Here is a 22,614-nt window from a genome sequence, read left to right as displayed (position 1 = left end):
TCTTAACTTCCCCATAGGGATACATGCATTACTGCCATTTATTGTATCCCTTTAGTCTCCCCTATAGGAAATTCACATAGGATAGAGGCAGACCATTTTGGTCCATTTCATGGGGTTTTAGCCTTAGACCTGTTACCTGAGCAATGGTCAGACCTCATTTGGCTCATTTTTATTAATAAATTATCCCATTTTTGTTATTTTTAGCCATTTTTCTGAGTTTTTAACCCCGCCTCCAATCAGTGCCTGGCTGCAGCTAGGCTATGTGTACAAAGGATGGGATTTGAGTATTCTAAAGGTGAATTGAAAGGGGGGGGGGGTTACCTATACATAGTGATGTTGGTCTCATACCAGGTGAATATTGTGTTTTTACCTTGTCAAACTCTTTTTCTATGCTCTATGCCTTGTTTATAGCTGCTTTTTGTGATGGTTTCTACACACTTGTCTTGCTTTTAGGCCTGTCAGGGCCCCTGTATTGACTTTTGTTGTACCTCAAAAGGAAATTCAGGTGCCTACTATAGGGAAAAAAGTCCCCCCTGTACTGGGGTGACCAAATTCTAACTTTATTACCTGTTTCTGACAATTTTCCACCTATAATGGGTAACTTGGCCATTCCTAGCCTAACTTAGGAGAGCAGCCCTGACACCTGTTAGGTCATCAACTCCCAGGGGACTGTTTTTGGTCTGAGGTCTTTGATACTCAGGATTCTAACTCACAACCCTACCCCGCATTGTGTGATATGATTGACAGCTGTCAATTCTGAAATTGATTTCTCTAATAGGGGAGACTAAAGGGATTGCGCCTGCGCCCAGACCGCACGATGAGAGACTCCAAGTAAAAAACATGGTTTAAACCATTGAAAATTCTTTTTGGTGGGATTTTTTGTGAAATCTGGGCAATATAGGATAGGCTGTGGTAGGATAGACTCTGTATTTGCTGAATTAGTTGAAATAAATGGTCTTTCTCTACCTTGTGGGTTTGGCACCCCCCTGATATAGTGGGATGGTCTTCAACTGGGTGTTTGAAGCCTGTAGGGCCTATCCAAGGGCTCTGATTAGGGGGGGTTACCTGGAGAATAGCCGTATAGAATTTGTCAGGGATGAATCTGATGACAGTTGACATAACTGGTTAGTATTTGAGGGTAAGTTATTGTAGTCTGATGTTTTGATTCCTGAGATAATGACACCTTCTTTTTCTTAACTTCCCCATAGGGATACATGCATTACTGCCATTTATTGTATCCCTTTAGTCTCCCCTATAGGAAATTCACATAGGATAGAGGCAGACCATTTTGGTCCATTTCATGGGGTTTTAGCCTTAGACCTGTTACCTGAGCAATGGTCAGACCTCATTTGGCTCATTTTTATTAATAAATTATCCCATTTTTGTTATTTTTAGCCATTTTTCTGAGTTTTTAACCCCGCCTCCAATCAGTGCCTGGCTGCAGCTAGGCTATGTGTACAAAGGATGGGATTTGAGTATTCTAAAGGTGAATTGAAAGGGGGGGGGGGGTTACCTAATGGTGAGGGGGGTCTCATACCAGGTGAATATTGTGTTTTTACCTTGTCAAACTCTTTTTCTATGCTCTATGCCTTGTTTATAGCTGCTTTTTGTGATGGTTTCTACACACTTGTCTTGCTTTTAGGCCTGTCAGGGCCCCTGTATTGACTTTTGTTGTACCTCAAAAGGAAATTCAGGTGCCTACTATAGGGAAAAAAAGTCCCCCCTGTACTGGGGTGACCAAATTCTAACTTTATTTACCTGTTTCTGACAATTTTCCACCTATAATGGGTAACTTGGCCATTCCTAGCCTAACTTAGGAGAGCAGCCCTGACACCTGTTAGGTCATCAACTCCCAGGGGACTGTTTTTGGTCTGAGGTCTTTGATACTCAGGATTCTAACTCACAACCCTACCCCGCATTGTGTGATATGATTGACAGCTGTCAATTCTGAAATTGATTTCTCTAATAGGGGAGACTAAAGGGATTGCGCCTGCGCCCAGACCGCACGATGAGAGACTCCAAGTAAAAAACATGGTTTAAACCATTGAAAATTCTTTTTGGTGGGATTTTTTGTGAAATCTGGGCAATATAGGATAGGCTGTGGTAGGATAGACTCTGTATTTGCTGAATTAGTTGAAATAAATGGTCTTTCTCTACCTTGTGGGGTTTGGCACCCCCCTGATATAGTGGGATGGTCTTCAACTGGGTGTTTGAAGCCTGTAGGGCCTATCCAAGGGCTCTGATTAGGGGGGGTTACCTGGAGAATAGCCGTATAGAATTTGTCAGGGATGAATCTGATGACAGTTGACATAACTGGTTAGTATTTGAGGGTAAGTTATTGTAGTCTGATGTTTTGATTCCTGAGATAATGACACCTTCTTTTTCTTAACTTCCCCATAGGGATACATGCATTACTGCCATTTATTGTATCCCTTTAGTCTCCCCTATAGGAAATTCACATAGGATAGAGGCAGACCATTTTGGTCCATTTCATGGGGTTTTAGCCTTAGACCTGTTACCTGAGCAATGGTCAGACCTCATTTGGCTCATTTTTATTAATAAATTATCCCATTTTTGTTATTTTTAGCCATTTTTCTGAGTTTTTAACCCCGCCTCCAATCAGTGCCTGGCTGCAGCTAGGCTATGTGTACAAAGGATGGGATTTGAGTATTCTAAAGGTGAATTGAAAGGGGGGGGGGGGTTACCTAATGGTGAGGGGGGTCTCATACCAGGTGAATATTGTGTTTTTACCTTGTCAAACTCTTTTTCTATGCTCTATGCCTTGTTTATAGCTGCTTTTTGTGATGGTTTCTACACACTTGTCTTGCTTTTAGGCCTGTCAGGGCCCCTGTATTGACTTTTGTTGTACCTCAAAAGGAAATTCAGGTGCCTACTATAGGGAAAAAAAGTCCCCCCTGTACTGGGGTGACCAAATTCTAACTTTATTTACCTGTTTCTGACAATTTTCCACCTATAATGGGTAACTTGGCCATTCCTAGCCTAACTTAGGAGAGCAGCCCTGACACCTGTTAGGTCATCAACTCCCAGGGGACTGTTTTTGGTCTGAGGTCTTTGATACTCAGGATTCTAACTCACAACCCTACCCCGCATTGTGTGATATGATTGACAGCTGTCAATTCTGAAATTGATTTCTCTAATAGGGGAGACTAAAGGGATTGCGCCTGCGCCCAGACCGCACGATGAGAGACTCCAAGTAAAAAACATGGTTTAAACCATTGAAAATTCTTTTTGGTGGGATTTTTTGTGAAATCTGGGCAATATAGGATAGGCTGTGGTAGGATAGACTCTGTATTTGCTGAATTAGTTGAAATAAATGGTCTTTCTCTACCTTGTGGGGTTTGGCACCCCCCTGATATAGTGGGATGGTCTTCAACTGGGTGTTTGAAGCCTGTAGGGCCTATCCAAGGGCTCTGATTAGGGGGGGTTACCTGGAGAATAGCCGTATAGAATTTGTCAGGGATGAATCTGATGACAGTTGACATAACTGGTTAGTATTTGAGGGTAAGTTATTGTAGTCTGATGTTTTGATTCCTGAGATAATGACACCTTCTTTTTCTTAACTTCCCCATAGGGATACATGCATTACTGCCATTTATTGTATCCCTTTAGTCTCCCCTATAGGAAATTCACATAGGATAGAGGCAGACCATTTTGGTCCATTTCATGGGGTTTTAGCCTTAGACCTGTTACCTGAGCAATGGTCAGACCTCATTTGGCTCATTTTTATTAATAAATTATCCCATTTTTGTTATTTTTAGCCATTTTTCTGAGTTTTTAACCCCGCCTCCAATCAGTGCCTGGCTGCAGCTAGGCTATGTGTACAAAGGATGGGATTTGAGTATTCTAAAGGTGAATTGAAAGGGGGGGGGGGGTTACCTAATGGTGAGGGGGGTCTCATACCAGGTGAATATTGTGTTTTTACCTTGTCAAACTCTTTTTCTATGCTCTATGCCTTGTTTATAGCTGCTTTTTGTGATGGTTTCTACACACTTGTCTTGCTTTTAGGCCTGTCAGGGCCCCTGTATTGACTTTTGTTGTACCTCAAAAGGAAATTCAGGTGCCTACTATAGGGAAAAAAAGTCCCCCCTGTACTGGGGTGACCAAATTCTAACTTTATTTACCTGTTTCTGACAATTTTCCACCTATAATGGGTAACTTGGCCATTCCTAGCCTAACTTAGGAGAGCAGCCCTGACACCTGTTAGGTCATCAACTCCCAGGGGACTGTTTTTGGTCTGAGGTCTTTGATACTCAGGATTCTAACTCACAACCCTACCCCGCATTGTGTGATATGATTGACAGCTGTCAATTCTGAAATTGATTTCTCTAATAGGGGAGACTAAAGGGATTGCGCCTGCGCCCAGACCGCACGATGAGAGACTCCAAGTAAAAAACATGGTTTAAACCATTGAAAATTCTTTTTGGTGGGATTTTTTGTGAAATCTGGGCAATATAGGATAGGCTGTGGTAGGATAGACTCTGTATTTGCTGAATTAGTTGAAATAAATGGTCTTTCTCTACCTTGTGGGGTTTGGCACCCCCCTGATATAGTGGGATGGTCTTCAACTGGGTGTTTGAAGCCTGTAGGGCCTATCCAAGGGCTCTGATTAGGGGGGGTTACCTGGAGAATAGCCGTATAGAATTTGTCAGGGATGAATCTGATGACAGTTGACATAACTGGTTAGTATTTGAGGGTAAGTTATTGTAGTCTGATGTTTTGATTCCTGAGATAATGACACCTTCTTTTTCTTAACTTCCCCATAGGGATACATGCATTACTGCCATTTATTGTATCCCTTTAGTCTCCCCTATAGGAAATTCACATAGGATAGAGGCAGACCATTTTGGTCCATTTCATGGGGTTTTAGCCTTAGACCTGTTACCTGAGCAATGGTCAGACCTCATTTGGCTCATTTTTATTAATAAATTATCCCATTTTTGTTATTTTTAGCCATTTTTCTGAGTTTTTAACCCCGCCTCCAATCAGTGCCTGGCTGCAGCTAGGCTATGTGTACAAAGGATGGGATTTGAGTATTCTAAAGGTGAATTGAAAGGGGGGGGGGGGGGTTACCTAATGGTGAGGGGGGTCTCATACCAGGTGAATATTGTGTTTTTACCTTGTCAAACTCTTTTTCTATGCTCTATGCCTTGTTTATAGCTGCTTTTTGTGATGGTTTCTACACACTTGTCTTGCTTTTAGGCCTGTCAGGGCCCCTGTATTGACTTTTGTTGTACCTCAAAAGGAAATTCAGGTGCCTACTATAGGGAAAAAAAGTCCCCCCTGTACTGGGGTGACCAAATTCTAACTTTATTTACCTGTTTCTGACAATTTTCCACCTATAATGGGTAACTTGGCCATTCCTAGCCTAACTTAGGAGAGCAGCCCTGACACCTGTTAGGTCATCAACTCCCAGGGGACTGTTTTTGGTCTGAGGTCTTTGATACTCAGGATTCTAACTCACAACCCTACCCCGCATTGTGTGATATGATTGACAGCTGTCAATTCTGAAATTGATTTCTCTAATAGGGGAGACTAAAGGGATTGCGCCTGCGCCCAGACCGCACGATGAGAGACTCCAAGTAAAAAACATGGTTTAAACCATTGAAAATTCTTTTTGGTGGGATTTTTTGTGAAATCTGGGCAATATAGGATAGGCTGTGGTAGGATAGACTCTGTATTTGCTGAATTAGTTGAAATAAATGGTCTTTCTCTACCTTGTGGGGTTTGGCACCCCCCTGATATAGTGGGATGGTCTTCAACTGGGTGTTTGAAGCCTGTAGGGCCTATCCAAGGGCTCTGATTAGGGGGGGTTACCTGGAGAATAGCCGTATAGAATTTGTCAGGGATGAATCTGATGACAGTTGACATAACTGGTTAGTATTTGAGGGTAAGTTATTGTAGTCTGATGTTTTGATTCCTGAGATAATGACACCTTCTTTTTCTTAACTTCCCCATAGGGATACATGCATTACTGCCATTTATTGTATCCCTTTAGTCTCCCCTATAGGAAATTCACATAGGATAGAGGCAGACCATTTTGGTCCATTTCATGGGGTTTTAGCCTTAGACCTGTTACCTGAGCAATGGTCAGACCTCATTTGGCTCATTTTTATTAATAAATTATCCCATTTTTGTTATTTTTAGCCATTTTTCTGAGTTTTTAACCCCGCCTCCAATCAGTGCCTGGCTGCAGCTAGGCTATGTGTACAAAGGATGGGATTTGAGTATTCTAAAGGTGAATTGAAAGGGGGGGGGGGGTTACCTAATGGTGAGGGGGGTCTCATACCAGGTGAATATTGTGTTTTTACCTTGTCAAACTCTTTTTCTATGCTCTATGCCTTGTTTATAGCTGCTTTTTGTGATGGTTTCTACACACTTGTCTTGCTTTTAGGCCTGTCAGGGCCCCTGTATTGACTTTTGTTGTACCTCAAAAGGAAATTCAGGTGCCTACTATAGGGAAAAAAAGTCCCCCCTGTACTGGGGTGACCAAATTCTAACTTTATTTACCTGTTTCTGACAATTTTCCACCTATAATGGGTAACTTGGCCATTCCTAGCCTAACTTAGGAGAGCAGCCCTGACACCTGTTAGGTCATCAACTCCCAGGGGACTGTTTTTGGTCTGAGGTCTTTGATACTCAGGATTCTAACTCACAACCCTACCCCGCATTGTGTGATATGATTGACAGCTGTCAATTCTGAAATTGATTTCTCTAATAGGGGAGACTAAAGGGATTGCGCCTGCGCCCAGACCGCACGATGAGAGACTCCAAGTAAAAAACATGGTTTAAACCATTGAAAATTCTTTTTGGTGGGATTTTTTGTGAAATCTGGGCAATATAGGATAGGCTGTGGTAGGATAGACTCTGTATTTGCTGAATTAGTTGAAATAAATGGTCTTTCTCTACCTTGTGGGGTTTGGCACCCCCCTGATATAGTGGGATGGTCTTCAACTGGGTGTTTGAAGCCTGTAGGGCCTATCCAAGGGCTCTGATTAGGGGGGGTTACCTGGAGAATAGCCGTATAGAATTTGTCAGGGATGAATCTGATGACAGTTGACATAACTGGTTAGTATTTGAGGGTAAGTTATTGTAGTCTGATGTTTTGATTCCTGAGATAATGACACCTTCTTTTTCTTAACTTCCCCATAGGGATACATGCATTACTGCCATTTATTGTATCCCTTTAGTCTCCCCTATAGGAAATTCACATAGGATAGAGGCAGACCATTTTGGTCCATTTCATGGGGTTTTAGCCTTAGACCTGTTACCTGAGCAATGGTCAGACCTCATTTGGCTCATTTTTATTAATAAATTATCCCATTTTTGTTATTTTTAGCCATTTTTCTGAGTTTTTAACCCCGCCTCCAATCAGTGCCTGGCTGCAGCTAGGCTATGTGTACAAAGGATGGGATTTGAGTATTCTAAAGGTGAATTGAAAGGGGGGGGGGGGTTACCTAATGGTGAGGGGGGTCTCATACCAGGTGAATATTGTGTTTTTACCTTGTCAAACTCTTTTTCTATGCTCTATGCCTTGTTTATAGCTGCTTTTTGTGATGGTTTCTACACACTTGTCTTGCTTTTAGGCCTGTCAGGGCCCCTGTATTGACTTTTGTTGTACCTCAAAAGGAAATTCAGGTGCCTACTATAGGGAAAAAAAGTCCCCCCTGTACTGGGGTGACCAAATTCTAACTTTATTTACCTGTTTCTGACAATTTTCCACCTATAATGGGTAACTTGGCCATTCCTAGCCTAACTTAGGAGAGCAGCCCTGACACCTGTTAGGTCATCAACTCCCAGGGGACTGTTTTTGGTCTGAGGTCTTTGATACTCAGGATTCTAACTCACAACCCTACCCCGCATTGTGTGATATGATTGACAGCTGTCAATTCTGAAATTGATTTCTCTAATAGGGGAGACTAAAGGGATTGCGCCTGCGCCCAGACCGCACGATGAGAGACTCCAAGTAAAAAACATGGTTTAAACCATTGAAAATTCTTTTTGGTGGGATTTTTTGTGAAATCTGGGCAATATAGGATAGGCTGTGGTAGGATAGACTCTGTATTTGCTGAATTAGTTGAAATAAATGGTCTTTCTCTACCTTGTGGGGTTTGGCACCCCCCTGATATAGTGGGATGGTCTTCAACTGGGTGTTTGAAGCCTGTAGGGCCTATCCAAGGGCTCTGATTAGGGGGGGTTACCTGGAGAATAGCCGTATAGAATTTGTCAGGGATGAATCTGATGACAGTTGACATAACTGGTTAGTATTTGAGGGTAAGTTATTGTAGTCTGATGTTTTGATTCCTGAGATAATGACACCTTCTTTTTCTTAACTTCCCCATAGGGATACATGCATTACTGCCATTTATTGTATCCCTTTAGTCTCCCCTATAGGAAATTCACATAGGATAGAGGCAGACCATTTTGGTCCATTTCATGGGGTTTTAGCCTTAGACCTGTTACCTGAGCAATGGTCAGACCTCATTTGGCTCATTTTTATTAATAAATTATCCCATTTTTGTTATTTTTAGCCATTTTTCTGAGTTTTTAACCCCGCCTCCAATCAGTGCCTGGCTGCAGCTAGGCTATGTGTACAAAGGATGGGATTTGAGTATTCTAAAGGTGAATTGAAAGGGGGGGGGGGGTTACCTAATGGTGAGGGGGGTCTCATACCAGGTGAATATTGTGTTTTTACCTTGTCAAACTCTTTTTCTATGCTCTATGCCTTGTTTATAGCTGCTTTTTGTGATGGTTTCTACACACTTGTCTTGCTTTTAGGCCTGTCAGGGCCCCTGTATTGACTTTTGTTGTACCTCAAAAGGAAATTCAGGTGCCTACTATAGGGAAAAAAAGTCCCCCCTGTACTGGGGTGACCAAATTCTAACTTTATTTACCTGTTTCTGACAATTTTCCACCTATAATGGGTAACTTGGCCATTCCTAGCCTAACTTAGGAGAGCAGCCCTGACACCTGTTAGGTCATCAACTCCCAGGGGACTGTTTTTGGTCTGAGGTCTTTGATACTCAGGATTCTAACTCACAACCCTACCCCGCATTGTGTGATATGATTGACAGCTGTCAATTCTGAAATTGATTTCTCTAATAGGGGAGACTAAAGGGATTGCGCCTGCGCCCAGACCGCACGATGAGAGACTCCAAGTAAAAAACATGGTTTAAACCATTGAAAATTCTTTTTGGTGGGATTTTTTGTGAAATCTGGGCAATATAGGATAGGCTGTGGTAGGATAGACTCTGTATTTGCTGAATTAGTTGAAATAAATGGTCTTTCTCTACCTTGTGGGGTTTGGCACCCCCCTGATATAGTGGGATGGTCTTCAACTGGGTGTTTGAAGCCTGTAGGGCCTATCCAAGGGCTCTGATTAGGGGGGGTTACCTGGAGAATAGCCGTATAGAATTTGTCAGGGATGAATCTGATGACAGTTGACATAACTGGTTAGTATTTGAGGGTAAGTTATTGTAGTCTGATGTTTTGATTCCTGAGATAATGACACCTTCTTTTTCTTAACTTCCCCATAGGGATACATGCATTACTGCCATTTATTGTATCCCTTTAGTCTCCCCTATAGGAAATTCACATAGGATAGAGGCAGACCATTTTGGTCCATTTCATGGGGTTTTAGCCTTAGACCTGTTACCTGAGCAATGGTCAGACCTCATTTGGCTCATTTTTATTAATAAATTATCCCATTTTTGTTATTTTTAGCCATTTTTCTGAGTTTTTAACCCCGCCTCCAATCAGTGCCTGGCTGCAGCTAGGCTATGTGTACAAAGGATGGGATTTGAGTATTCTAAAGGTGAATTGAAAGGGGGGGGGGGGTTACCTAATGGTGAGGGGGGTCTCATACCAGGTGAATATTGTGTTTTTACCTTGTCAAACTCTTTTTCTATGCTCTATGCCTTGTTTATAGCTGCTTTTTGTGATGGTTTCTACACACTTGTCTTGCTTTTAGGCCTGTCAGGGCCCCTGTATTGACTTTTGTTGTACCTCAAAAGGAAATTCAGGTGCCTACTATAGGGAAAAAAAGTCCCCCCTGTACTGGGGTGACCAAATTCTAACTTTATTTACCTGTTTCTGACAATTTTCCACCTATAATGGGTAACTTGGCCATTCCTAGCCTAACTTAGGAGAGCAGCCCTGACACCTGTTAGGTCATCAACTCCCAGGGGACTGTTTTTGGTCTGAGGTCTTTGATACTCAGGATTCTAACTCACAACCCTACCCCGCATTGTGTGATATGATTGACAGCTGTCAATTCTGAAATTGATTTCTCTAATAGGGGAGACTAAAGGGATTGCGCCTGCGCCCAGACCGCACGATGAGAGACTCCAAGTAAAAAACATGGTTTAAACCATTGAAAATTCTTTTTGGTGGGATTTTTTGTGAAATCTGGGCAATATAGGATAGGCTGTGGTAGGATAGACTCTGTATTTGCTGAATTAGTTGAAATAAATGGTCTTTCTCTACCTTGTGGGGTTTGGCACCCCCCTGATATAGTGGGATGGTCTTCAACTGGGTGTTTGAAGCCTGTAGGGCCTATCCAAGGGCTCTGATTAGGGGGGGTTACCTGGAGAATAGCCGTATAGAATTTGTCAGGGATGAATCTGATGACAGTTGACATAACTGGTTAGTATTTGAGGGTAAGTTATTGTAGTCTGATGTTTTGATTCCTGAGATAATGACACCTTCTTTTTCTTAACTTCCCCATAGGGATACATGCATTACTGCCATTTATTGTATCCCTTTAGTCTCCCCTATAGGAAATTCACATAGGATAGAGGCAGACCATTTTGGTCCATTTCATGGGGTTTTAGCCTTAGACCTGTTACCTGAGCAATGGTCAGACCTCATTTGGCTCATTTTTATTAATAAATTATCCCATTTTTGTTATTTTTAGCCATTTTTCTGAGTTTTTAACCCCGCCTCCAATCAGTGCCTGGCTGCAGCTAGGCTATGTGTACAAAGGATGGGATTTGAGTATTCTAAAGGTGAATTGAAAGGGGGGGGGGGGTTACCTAATGGTGAGGGGGGTCTCATACCAGGTGAATATTGTGTTTTTACCTTGTCAAACTCTTTTTCTATGCTCTATGCCTTGTTTATAGCTGCTTTTTGTGATGGTTTCTACACACTTGTCTTGCTTTTAGGCCTGTCAGGGCCCCTGTATTGACTTTTGTTGTACCTCAAAAGGAAATTCAGGTGCCTACTATAGGGAAAAAAAGTCCCCCCTGTACTGGGGTGACCAAATTCTAACTTTATTTACCTGTTTCTGACAATTTTCCACCTATAATGGGTAACTTGGCCATTCCTAGCCTAACTTAGGAGAGCAGCCCTGACACCTGTTAGGTCATCAACTCCCAGGGGACTGTTTTTGGTCTGAGGTCTTTGATACTCAGGATTCTAACTCACAACCCTACCCCGCATTGTGTGATATGATTGACAGCTGTCAATTCTGAAATTGATTTCTCTAATAGGGGAGACTAAAGGGATTGCGCCTGCGCCCAGACCGCACGATGAGAGACTCCAAGTAAAAAACATGGTTTAAACCATTGAAAATTCTTTTTGGTGGGATTTTTTGTGAAATCTGGGCAATATAGGATAGGCTGTGGTAGGATAGACTCTGTATTTGCTGAATTAGTTGAAATAAATGGTCTTTCTCTACCTTGTGGGGTTTGGCACCCCCCTGATATAGTGGGATGGTCTTCAACTGGGTGTTTGAAGCCTGTAGGGCCTATCCAAGGGCTCTGATTAGGGGGGGTTACCTGGAGAATAGCCGTATAGAATTTGTCAGGGATGAATCTGATGACAGTTGACATAACTGGTTAGTATTTGAGGGTAAGTTATTGTAGTCTGATGTTTTGATTCCTGAGATAATGACACCTTCTTTTTCTTAACTTCCCCATAGGGATACATGCATTACTGCCATTTATTGTATCCCTTTAGTCTCCCCTATAGGAAATTCACATAGGATAGAGGCAGACCATTTTGGTCCATTTCATGGGGTTTTAGCCTTAGACCTGTTACCTGAGCAATGGTCAGACCTCATTTGGCTCATTTTTATTAATAAATTATCCCATTTTTGTTATTTTTAGCCATTTTTCTGAGTTTTTAACCCCGCCTCCAATCAGTGCCTGGCTGCAGCTAGGCTATGTGTACAAAGGATGGGATTTGAGTATTCTAAAGGTGAATTGAAAGGGGGGGGGGGTTACCTAATGGTGAGGGGGGTCTCATACCAGGTGAATATTGTGTTTTTACCTTGTCAAACTCTTTTTCTATGCTCTATGCCTTGTTTATAGCTGCTTTTTGTGATGGTTTCTACACACTTGTCTTGCTTTTAGGCCTGTCAGGGCCCCTGTATTGACTTTTGTTGTACCTCAAAAGGAAATTCAGGTGCCTACTATAGGGAAAAAAAGTCCCCCCTGTACTGGGGTGACCAAATTCTAACTTTATTTACCTGTTTCTGACAATTTTCCACCTATAATGGGTAACTTGGCCATTCCTAGCCTAACTTAGGAGAGCAGCCCTGACACCTGTTAGGTCATCAACTCCCAGGGGACTGTTTTTGGTCTGAGGTCTTTGATACTCAGGATTCTAACTCACAACCCTACCCCGCATTGTGTGATATGATTGACAGCTGTCAATTCTGAAATTGATTTCTCTAATAGGGGAGACTAAAGGGATTGCGCCTGCGCCCAGACCGCACGATGAGAGACTCCAAGTAAAAAACATGGTTTAAACCATTGAAAATTCTTTTTGGTGGGATTTTTTGTGAAATCTGGGCAATATAGGATAGGCTGTGGTAGGATAGACTCTGTATTTGCTGAATTAGTTGAAATAAATGGTCTTTCTCTACCTTGTGGGGTTTGGCACCCCCCTGATATAGTGGGATGGTCTTCAACTGGGTGTTTGAAGCCTGTAGGGCCTATCCAAGGGCTCTGATTAGGGGGGGTTACCTGGAGAATAGCCGTATAGAATTTGTCAGGGATGAATCTGATGACAGTTGACATAACTGGTTAGTATTTGAGGGTAAGTTATTGTAGTCTGATGTTTTGATTCCTGAGATAATGACACCTTCTTTTTCTTAACTTCCCCATAGGGATACATGCATTACTGCCATTTATTGTATCCCTTTAGTCTCCCCTATAGGAAATTCACATAGGATAGAGGCAGACCATTTTGGTCCATTTCATGGGGTTTTAGCCTTAGACCTGTTACCTGAGCAATGGTCAGACCTCATTTGGCTCATTTTTATTAATAAATTATCCCATTTTTGTTATTTTTAGCCATTTTTCTGAGTTTTTAACCCCGCCTCCAATCAGTGCCTGGCTGCAGCTAGGCTATGTGTACAAAGGATGGGATTTGAGTATTCTAAAGGTGAATTGAAAGGGGGGGGGGGGTTACCTAATGGTGAGGGGGGTCTCATACCAGGTGAATATTGTGTTTTTACCTTGTCAAACTCTTTTTCTATGCTCTATGCCTTGTTTATAGCTGCTTTTTGTGATGGTTTCTACACACTTGTCTTGCTTTTAGGCCTGTCAGGGCCCCTGTATTGACTTTTGTTGTACCTCAAAAGGAAATTCAGGTGCCTACTATAGGGAAAAAAAGTCCCCCCTGTACTGGGGTGACCAAATTCTAACTTTATTTACCTGTTTCTGACAATTTTCCACCTATAATGGGTAACTTGGCCATTCCTAGCCTAACTTAGGAGAGCAGCCCTGACACCTGTTAGGTCATCAACTCCCAGGGGACTGTTTTTGGTCTGAGGTCTTTGATACTCAGGATTCTAACTCACAACCCTACCCCGCATTGTGTGATATGATTGACAGCTGTCAATTCTGAAATTGATTTCTCTAATAGGGGAGACTAAAGGGATTGCGCCTGCGCCCAGACCGCACGATGAGAGACTCCAAGTAAAAAACATGGTTTAAACCATTGAAAATTCTTTTTGGTGGGATTTTTTGTGAAATCTGGGCAATATAGGATAGGCTGTGGTAGGATAGACTCTGTATTTGCTGAATTAGTTGAAATAAATGGTCTTTCTCTACCTTGTGGGGTTTGGCACCCCCCTGATATAGTGGGATGGTCTTCAACTGGGTGTTTGAAGCCTGTAGGGCCTATCCAAGGGCTCTGATTAGGGGGGGTTACCTGGAGAATAGCCGTATAGAATTTGTCAGGGATGAATCTGATGACAGTTGACATAACTGGTTAGTATTTGAGGGTAAGTTATTGTAGTCTGATGTTTTGATTCCTGAGATAATGACACCTTCTTTTTCTTAACTTCCCCATAGGGATACATGCATTACTGCCATTTATTGTATCCCTTTAGTCTCCCCTATAGGAAATTCACATAGGATAGAGGCAGACCATTTTGGTCCATTTCATGGGGTTTTAGCCTTAGACCTGTTACCTGAGCAATGGTCAGACCTCATTTGGCTCATTTTTATTAATAAATTATCCCATTTTTGTTATTTTTAGCCATTTTTCTGAGTTTTTAACCCCGCCTCCAATCAGTGCCTGGCTGCAGCTAGGCTATGTGTACAAAGGATGGGATTTGAGTATTCTAAAGGTGAATTGAAAGGGGGGGGGGGTTACCTAATGGTGAGGGGGGTCTCATACCAGGTGAATATTGTGTTTTTACCTTGTCAAACTCTTTTTCTATGCTCTATGCCTTGTTTATAGCTGCTTTTTGTGATGGTTTCTACACACTTGTCTTGCTTTTAGGCCTGTCAGGGCCCCTGTATTGACTTTTGTTGTACCTCAAAAGGAAATTCAGGTGCCTACTATAGGGAAAAAAAGTCCCCCCTGTACTGGGGTGACCAAATTCTAACTTTATTTACCTGTTTCTGACAATTTTCCACCTATAATGGGTAACTTGGCCATTCCTAGCCTAACTTAGGAGAGCAGCCCTGACACCTGTTAGGTCATCAACTCCCAGGGGACTGTTTTTGGTCTGAGGTCTTTGATACTCAGGATTCTAACTCACAACCCTACCCCGCATTGTGTGATATGATTGACAGCTGTCAATTCTGAAATTGATTTCTCTAATAGGGGAGACTAAAGGGATTGCGCCTGCGCCCAGACCGCACGATGAGAGACTCCAAGTAAAAAACATGGTTTAAACCATTGAAAATTCTTTTTGGTGGGATTTTTTGTGAAATCTGGGCAATATAGGATAGGCTGTGGTAGGATAGACTCTGTATTTGCTGAATTAGTTGAAATAAATGGTCTTTCTCTACCTTGTGGGGTTTGGCACCCCCCTGATATAGTGGGATGGTCTTCAACTGGGTGTTTGAAGCCTGTAGGGCCTATCCAAGGGCTCTGATTAGGGGGGGTTACCTGGAGAATAGCCGTATAGAATTTGTCAGGGATGAATCTGATGACAGTTGACATAACTGGTTAGTATTTGAGGGTAAGTTATTGTAGTCTGATGTTTTGATTCCTGAGATAATGACACCTTCTTTTTCTTAACTTCCCCATAGGGATACATGCATTACTGCCATTTATTGTATCCCTTTAGTCTCCCCTATAGGAAATTCACATAGGATAGAGGCAGACCATTTTGGTCCATTTCATGGGGTTTTAGCCTTAGACCTGTTACCTGAGCAATGGTCAGACCTCATTTGGCTCATTTTTATTAATAAATTATCCCATTTTTGTTATTTTTAGCCATTTTTCTGAGTTTTTAACCCCGCCTCCAATCAGTGCCTGGCTGCAGCTAGGCTATGTGTACAAAGGATGGGATTTGAGTATTCTAAAGGTGAATTGAAAGGGGGGGGGGGGTTACCTAATGGTGAGGGGGGTCTCATACCAGGTGAATATTGTGTTTTTACCTTGTCAAACTCTTTTTCTATGCTCTATGCCTTGTTTATAGCTGCTTTTTGTGATGGTTTCTACACACTTGTCTTGCTTTTAGGCCTGTCAGGGCCCCTGTATTGACTTTTGTTGTACCTCAAAAGGAAATTCAGGTGCCTACTATAGGGAAAAAAAGTCCCCCCTGTACTGGGGTGACCAAATTCTAACTTTATTTACCTGTTTCTGACAATTTTCCACCTATAATGGGTAACTTGGCCATTCCTAGCCTAACTTAGGAGAGCAGCCCTGACACCTGTTAGGTCATCAACTCCCAGGGGACTGTTTTTGGTCTGAGGTCTTTGATACTCAGGATTCTAACTCACAACCCTACCCCGCATTGTGTGATATGATTGACAGCTGTCAATTCTGAAATTGATTTCTCTAATAGGGGAGACTAAAGGGATTGCGCCTGCGCCCAGACCGCACGATGAGAGACTCCAAGTAAAAAACATGGTTTAAACCATTGAAAATTCTTTTTGGTGGGATTTTTTGTGAAATCTGGGCAATATAGGATAGGCTGTGGTAGGATAGACTCTGTATTTGCTGAATTAGTTGAAATAAATGGTCTTTCTCTACCTTGTGGGGTTTGGCACCCCCCTGATATAGTGGGATGGTCTTCAACTGGGTGTTTGAAGCCTGTAGGGCCTATCCAAGGGCTCTGATTAGGGGGGGTTACCTGGAGAATAGCCGTATAGAATTTGTCAGGGATGAATCTGATGACAGTTGACATAACTGGTTAGTATTTGAGGGTAAGTTATTGTAGTCTGATGTTTTGATTCCTGAGATAATGACACCTTCTTTTTCTTAACTTCCCCATAGGGATACATGCATTACTGCCATTTATTGTATCCCTTTAGTCTCCCCTATAGGAAATTCACATAGGATAGAGGCAGACCATTTTGGTCCATTTCATGGGGTTTTAGCCTTAGACCTGTTACCTGAGCAATGGTCAGACCTCATTTGGCTCATTTTTATTAATAAATTATCCCATTTTTGTTATTTTTAGCCATTTTTCTGAGTTTTTAACCCCGCCTCCAATCAGTGCCTGGCTGCAGCTAGGCTATGTGTACAAAGGATGGGATTTGAGTATTCTAAAGGTGAATTGAAAGGGGGGGGGGGTTACCTAATGGTGAGGGGGGTCTCATACCAGGTGAATATTGTGTTTTTACCTTGTCAAACTCTTTTTCTATGCTCTATGCCTTGTTTATAGCTGCTTTTTGTGATGGTTTCTACACACTTGTCTTGCTTTTAGGCCTGTCAGGGCCCCTGTATTGACTTTTGTTGTACCTCAAAAGGAAATTCAGGTGCCTACTATAGGGAAAAAAAGTCCCCCCTGTACTGGGGTGACCAAATTCTAACTTTATTTACCTGTTTCTGACAATTTTCCACCTATAATGGGTAACTTGGCCATTCCTAGCCTAACTTAGGAGAGCAGCCCTGACACCTGTTAGGTCATCAACTCCCAGGGGACTGTTTTTGGTCTGAGGTCTTTGATACTCAGGATTCTAACTCACAACCCTACCCCGCATTGTGTGATATGATTGACAGCTGTCAATTCTGAAATTGATTTCTCTATATAGGAAATTCACATAGGATAGAGGCAGACCATTTTGGTCCATTTCATGGGGTTTTAGCCTTAGACCTGTTACCTGAGCAATGGTCAGACCTCATTTGGCTCATTTTTATTAATAAATTATCCCATTTTTGTTATTTTTAGCCATTTTTCTGAGTTTTTAACCCCGCCTCCAATCAGTGCCTGGCTGCAGCTAGGCTATGTGTACAAAGGATGGGATTTGAGTATTCTAAAGGTGAATTGAAAGGGGGGGGGGGTTACCTAATGGTGAGGGGGGTCTCATACCAGGTGAATATTGTGTTTTTACCTTGTCAAACTCTTTTTCTATGCTCTATGCCTTGTTTATAGCTGCTTTTTGTGATGGTTTCTACACACTTGTCTTGCTTTTAGGCCTGTCAGGGCCCCTGTATTGACTTTTGTTGTACCTCAAAAGGAAATTCAGGTGCCTACTATAGGGAAAAAAAGTCCCCCCTGTACTGGGGTGACCAAATTCTAACTTTATTTACCTGTTTCTGACAATTTTCCACCTATAATGGGTAACTTGGCCATTCCTAGCCTAACTTAGGAGAGCAGCCCTGACACCTGTTAGGTCATCAACTCCCAGGGGACTGTTTTTGGTCTGAGGTCTTTGATACTCAGGATTCTAACTCACAACCCTACCCCGCATTGTGTGATATGATTGACAGCTGTCAATTCTGAAATTGATTTCTCTAATAGGGGAGACTAAAGGGATTGCGCCTGCGCCCAGACCGCACGATGAGAGACTCCAAGTAAAAAACATGGTTTAAACCATTGAAAATTCTTTTTGGTGGGATTTTTTGTGAAATCTGGGCAATATAGGATAGGCTGTGGTAGGATAGACTCTGTATTTGCTGAATTAGTTGAAATAAATGGTCTTTCTCTACCTTGTGGGGTTTGGCACCCCCCTGATATAGTGGGATGGTCTTCAACTGGGTGTTTGAAGCCTGTAGGGCCTATCCAAGGGCTCTGATTAGGGGGGGTTACCTGGAGAATAGCCGTATAGAATTTGTCAGGGATGAATCTGATGACAGTTGACATAACTGGTTAGTATTTGAGGGTAAGTTATTGTAGTCTGATGTTTTGATTCCTGAGATAATGACACCTTCTTTTTCTTAACTTCCCCATAGGGATACATGCATTACTGCCATTTATTGTATCCCTTTAGTCTCCCCTATAGGAAATTCACATAGGATAGAGGCAGACCATTTTGGTCCATTTCATGGGGTTTTAGCCTTAGACCTGTTACCTGAGCAATGGTCAGACCTCATTTGGCTCATTTTTATTAATAAATTATCCCATTTTTGTTATTTTTAGCCATTTTTCTGAGTTTTTAACCCCGCCTCCAATCAGTGCCTGGCTGCAGCTAGGCTATGTGTACAAAGGATGGGATTTGAGTATTCTAAAGGTGAATTGAAAGGGGGGGGGGGTTACCTAATGGTGAGGGGGGTCTCATACCAGGTGAATATTGTGTTTTTACCTTGTCAAACTCTTTTTCTATGCTCTATGCCTTGTTTATAGCTGCTTTTTGTGATGGTTTCTACACACTTGTCTTGCTTTTAGGCCTGTCAGGGCCCCTGTATTGACTTTTGTTGTACCTCAAAAGGAAATTCAGGTGCCTACTATAGGGAAAAAAAGTCCCCCCTGTACTGGGGTGACCAAATTCTAACTTTATTTACCTGTTTCTGACAATTTTCCACCTATAATGGGTAACTTGGCCATTCCTAGCCTAACTTAGGAGAGCAGCCCTGACACCTGTTAGGTCATCAACTCCCAGGGGACTGTTTTTGGTCTGAGGTCTTTGATACTCAGGATTCTAACTCACAACCCTACCCCGCATTGTGTGATATGATTGACAGCTGTCAATTCTGAAATTGATTTCTCTAATAGGGGAGACTAAAGGGATTGCGCCTGCGCCCAGACCGCACGATGAGAGACTCCAAGTAAAAAACATGGTTTAAACCATTGAAAATTCTTTTTGGTGGGATTTTTTGTGAAATCTGGGCAATATAGGATAGGCTGTGGTAGGATAGACTCTGTATTTGCTGAATTAGTTGAAATAAATGGTCTTTCTCTACCTTGTGGGGTTTGGCACCCCCCTGATATAGTGGGATGGTCTTCAACTGGGTGTTTGAAGCCTGTAGGGCCTATCCAAGGGCTCTGATTAGGGGGGGTTACCTGGAGAATAGCCGTATAGAATTTGTCAGGGATGAATCTGATGACAGTTGACATAACTGGTTAGTATTTGAGGGTAAGTTATTGTAGTCTGATGTTTTGATTCCTGAGATAATGACACCTTCTTTTTCTTAACTTCCCCATAGGGATACATGCATTACTGCCATTTATTGTATCCCTTTAGTCTCCCCTATAGGAAATTCACATAGGATAGAGGCAGACCATTTTGGTCCATTTCATGGGGTTTTAGCCTTAGACCTGTTACCTGAGCAATGGTCAGACCTCATTTGGCTCATTTTTATTAATAAATTATCCCATTTTTGTTATTTTTAGCCATTTTTCTGAGTTTTTAACCCCGCCTCCAATCAGTGCCTGGCTGCAGCTAGGCTATGTGTACAAAGGATGGGATTTGAGTATTCTAAAGGTGAATTGAAAGGGGGGGGGGGTTACCTAATGGTGAGGGGGGTCTCATACCAGGTGAATATTGTGTTTTTACCTTGTCAAACTCTTTTTCTATGCTCTATGCCTTGTTTATAGCTGCTTTTTGTGATGGTTTCTACACACTTGTCTTGCTTTTAGGCCTGTCAGGGCCCCTGTATTGACTTTTGTTGTACCTCAAAAGGAAATTCAGGTGCCTACTATAGGGAAAAAAAGTCCCCCCTGTACTGGGGTGACCAAATTCTAACTTTATTTACCTGTTTCTGACAATTTTCCACCTATAATGGGTAACTTGGCCATTCCTAGCCTAACTTAGGAGAGCAGCCCTGACACCTGTTAGGTCATCAACTCCCAGGGGACTGTTTTTGGTCTGAGGTCTTTGATACTCAGGATTCTAACTCACAACCCTACCCCGCATTGTGTGATATGATTGACAGCTGTCAATTCTGAAATTGATTTCTCTAATAGGGGAGACTAAAGGGATTGCGCCTGCGCCCAGACCGCACGATGAGAGACTCCAAGTAAAAAACATGGTTTAAACCATTGAAAATTCTTTTTGGTGGGATTTTTTGTGAAATCTGGGCAATATAGGATAGGCTGTGGTAGGATAGACTCTGTATTTGCTGAATTAGTTGAAATAAATGGTCTTTCTCTACCTTGTGGGGTTTGGCACCCCCCTGATATAGTGGGATGGTCTTCAACTGGGTGTTTGAAGCCTGTAGGGCCTATCCAAGGGCTCTGATTAGGGGGGGTTACCTGGAGAATAGCCGTATAGAATTTGTCAGGGATGAATCTGATGACAGTTGACATAACTGGTTAGTATTTGAGGGTAAGTTATTGTAGTCTGATGTTTTGATTCCTGAGATAATGACACCTTCTTTTTCTTAACTTCCCCATAGGGATACATGCATTACTGCCATTTATTGTATCCCTTTAGTCTCCCCTATAGGAAATTCACATAGGATAGAGGCAGACCATTTTGGTCCATTTCATGGGGTTTTAGCCTTAGACCTGTTACCTGAGCAATGGTCAGACCTCATTTGGCTCATTTTTATTAATAAATTATCCCATTTTTGTTATTTTTAGCCATTTTTCTGAGTTTTTAACCCCGCCTCCAATCAGTGCCTGGCTGCAGCTAGGCTATGTGTACAAAGGATGGGATTTGAGTATTCTAAAGGTGAATTGAAAGGGGGGGGGGGTTACCTAATGGTGAGGGGGGTCTCATACCAGGTGAATATTGTGTTTTTACCTTGTCAAACTCTTTTTCTATGCTCTATGCCTTGTTTATAGCTGCTTTTTGTGATGGTTTCTACACACTTGTCTTGCTTTTAGGCCTGTCAGGGCCCCTGTATTGACTTTTGTTGTACCTCAAAAGGAAATTCAGGTGCCTACTATAGGGAAAAAAAGTCCCCCCTGTACTGGGGTGACCAAATTCTAACTTTATTTACCTGTTTCTGACAATTTTCCACCTATAATGGGTAACTTGGCCATTCCTAGCCTAACTTAGGAGAGCAGCCCTGACACCTGTTAGGTCATCAACTCCCAGGGGACTGTTTTTGGTCTGAGGTCTTTGATACTCAGGATTCTAACTCACAACCCTACCCCGCATTGTGTGATATGATTGACAGCTGTCAATTCTGAAATTGATTTCTCTAATAGGGGAGACTAAAGGGATTGCGCCTGCGCCCAGACCGCACGATGAGAGACTCCAAGTAAAAAACATGGTTTAAACCATTGAAAATTCTTTTTGGTGGGATTTTTTGTGAAATCTGGGCAATATAGGATAGGCTGTGGTAGGATAGACTCTGTATTTGCTGAATTAGTTGAAATAAATGGTCTTTCTCTACCTTGTGGGGTTTGGCACCCCCCTGATATAGTGGGATGGTCTTCAACTGGGTGTTTGAAGCCTGTAGGGCCTATCCAAGGGCTCTGATTAGGGGGGGTTACCTGGAGAATAGCCGTATAGAATTTGTCAGGGATGAATCTGATGACAGTTGACATAACTGGTTAGTATTTGAGGGTAAGTTATTGTAGTCTGATGTTTTGATTCCTGAGATAATGACACCTTCTTTTTCTTAACTTCCCCATAGGGATACATGCATTACTGCCATTTATTGTATCCCTTTAGTCTCCCCTATAGGAAATTCACATAGGATAGAGGCAGACCATTTTGGTCCATTTCATGGGGTTTTAGCCTTAGACCTGTTACCTGAGCAATGGTCAGACCTCATTTGGCTCATTTTTATTAATAAATTATCCCATTTTTGTTATTTTTAGCCATTTTTCTGAGTTTTTAACCCCGCCTCCAATCAGTGCCTGGCTGCAGCTAGGCTATGTGTACAAAGGATGGGATTTGAGTATTCTAAAGGTGAATTGAAAGGGGGGGGGGTTACCTAATGGTGAGGGGGGTCTCATACCAGGTGAATATTGTGTTTTTACCTTGTCAAACTCTTTTTCTATGCTCTATGCCTTGTTTATAGCTGCTTTTTGTGATGGTTTCTACACACTTGTCTTGCTTTTAGGCC

At 42.2% G+C, this 22,614-nt stretch overlaps 1 protein-coding gene across 1 annotated transcript in view; it reads right to left on the bottom strand.

Moving 5' to 3' along the window:
* Nucleotides 1-22,614, bottom strand: part of LOC136435603 (EEF1A lysine methyltransferase 2-like) — a 36,026-nt gene that overhangs the window by 12,563 nt on the left and 849 nt on the right. The gene's annotated exons all lie outside the window — the stretch shown is intronic.

This window comes from Branchiostoma lanceolatum, chromosome 5, assembly GCF_035083965.1.
Source record: "Branchiostoma lanceolatum isolate klBraLanc5 chromosome 5, klBraLanc5.hap2, whole genome shotgun sequence".
Taxonomy (NCBI): Eukaryota; Metazoa; Chordata; class Leptocardii; order Amphioxiformes; family Branchiostomatidae; genus Branchiostoma; species Branchiostoma lanceolatum.
The sequence above is the reverse complement of the archived record's forward strand: the minus strand, read 5'-3'. Positions and strand labels throughout refer to the sequence as shown.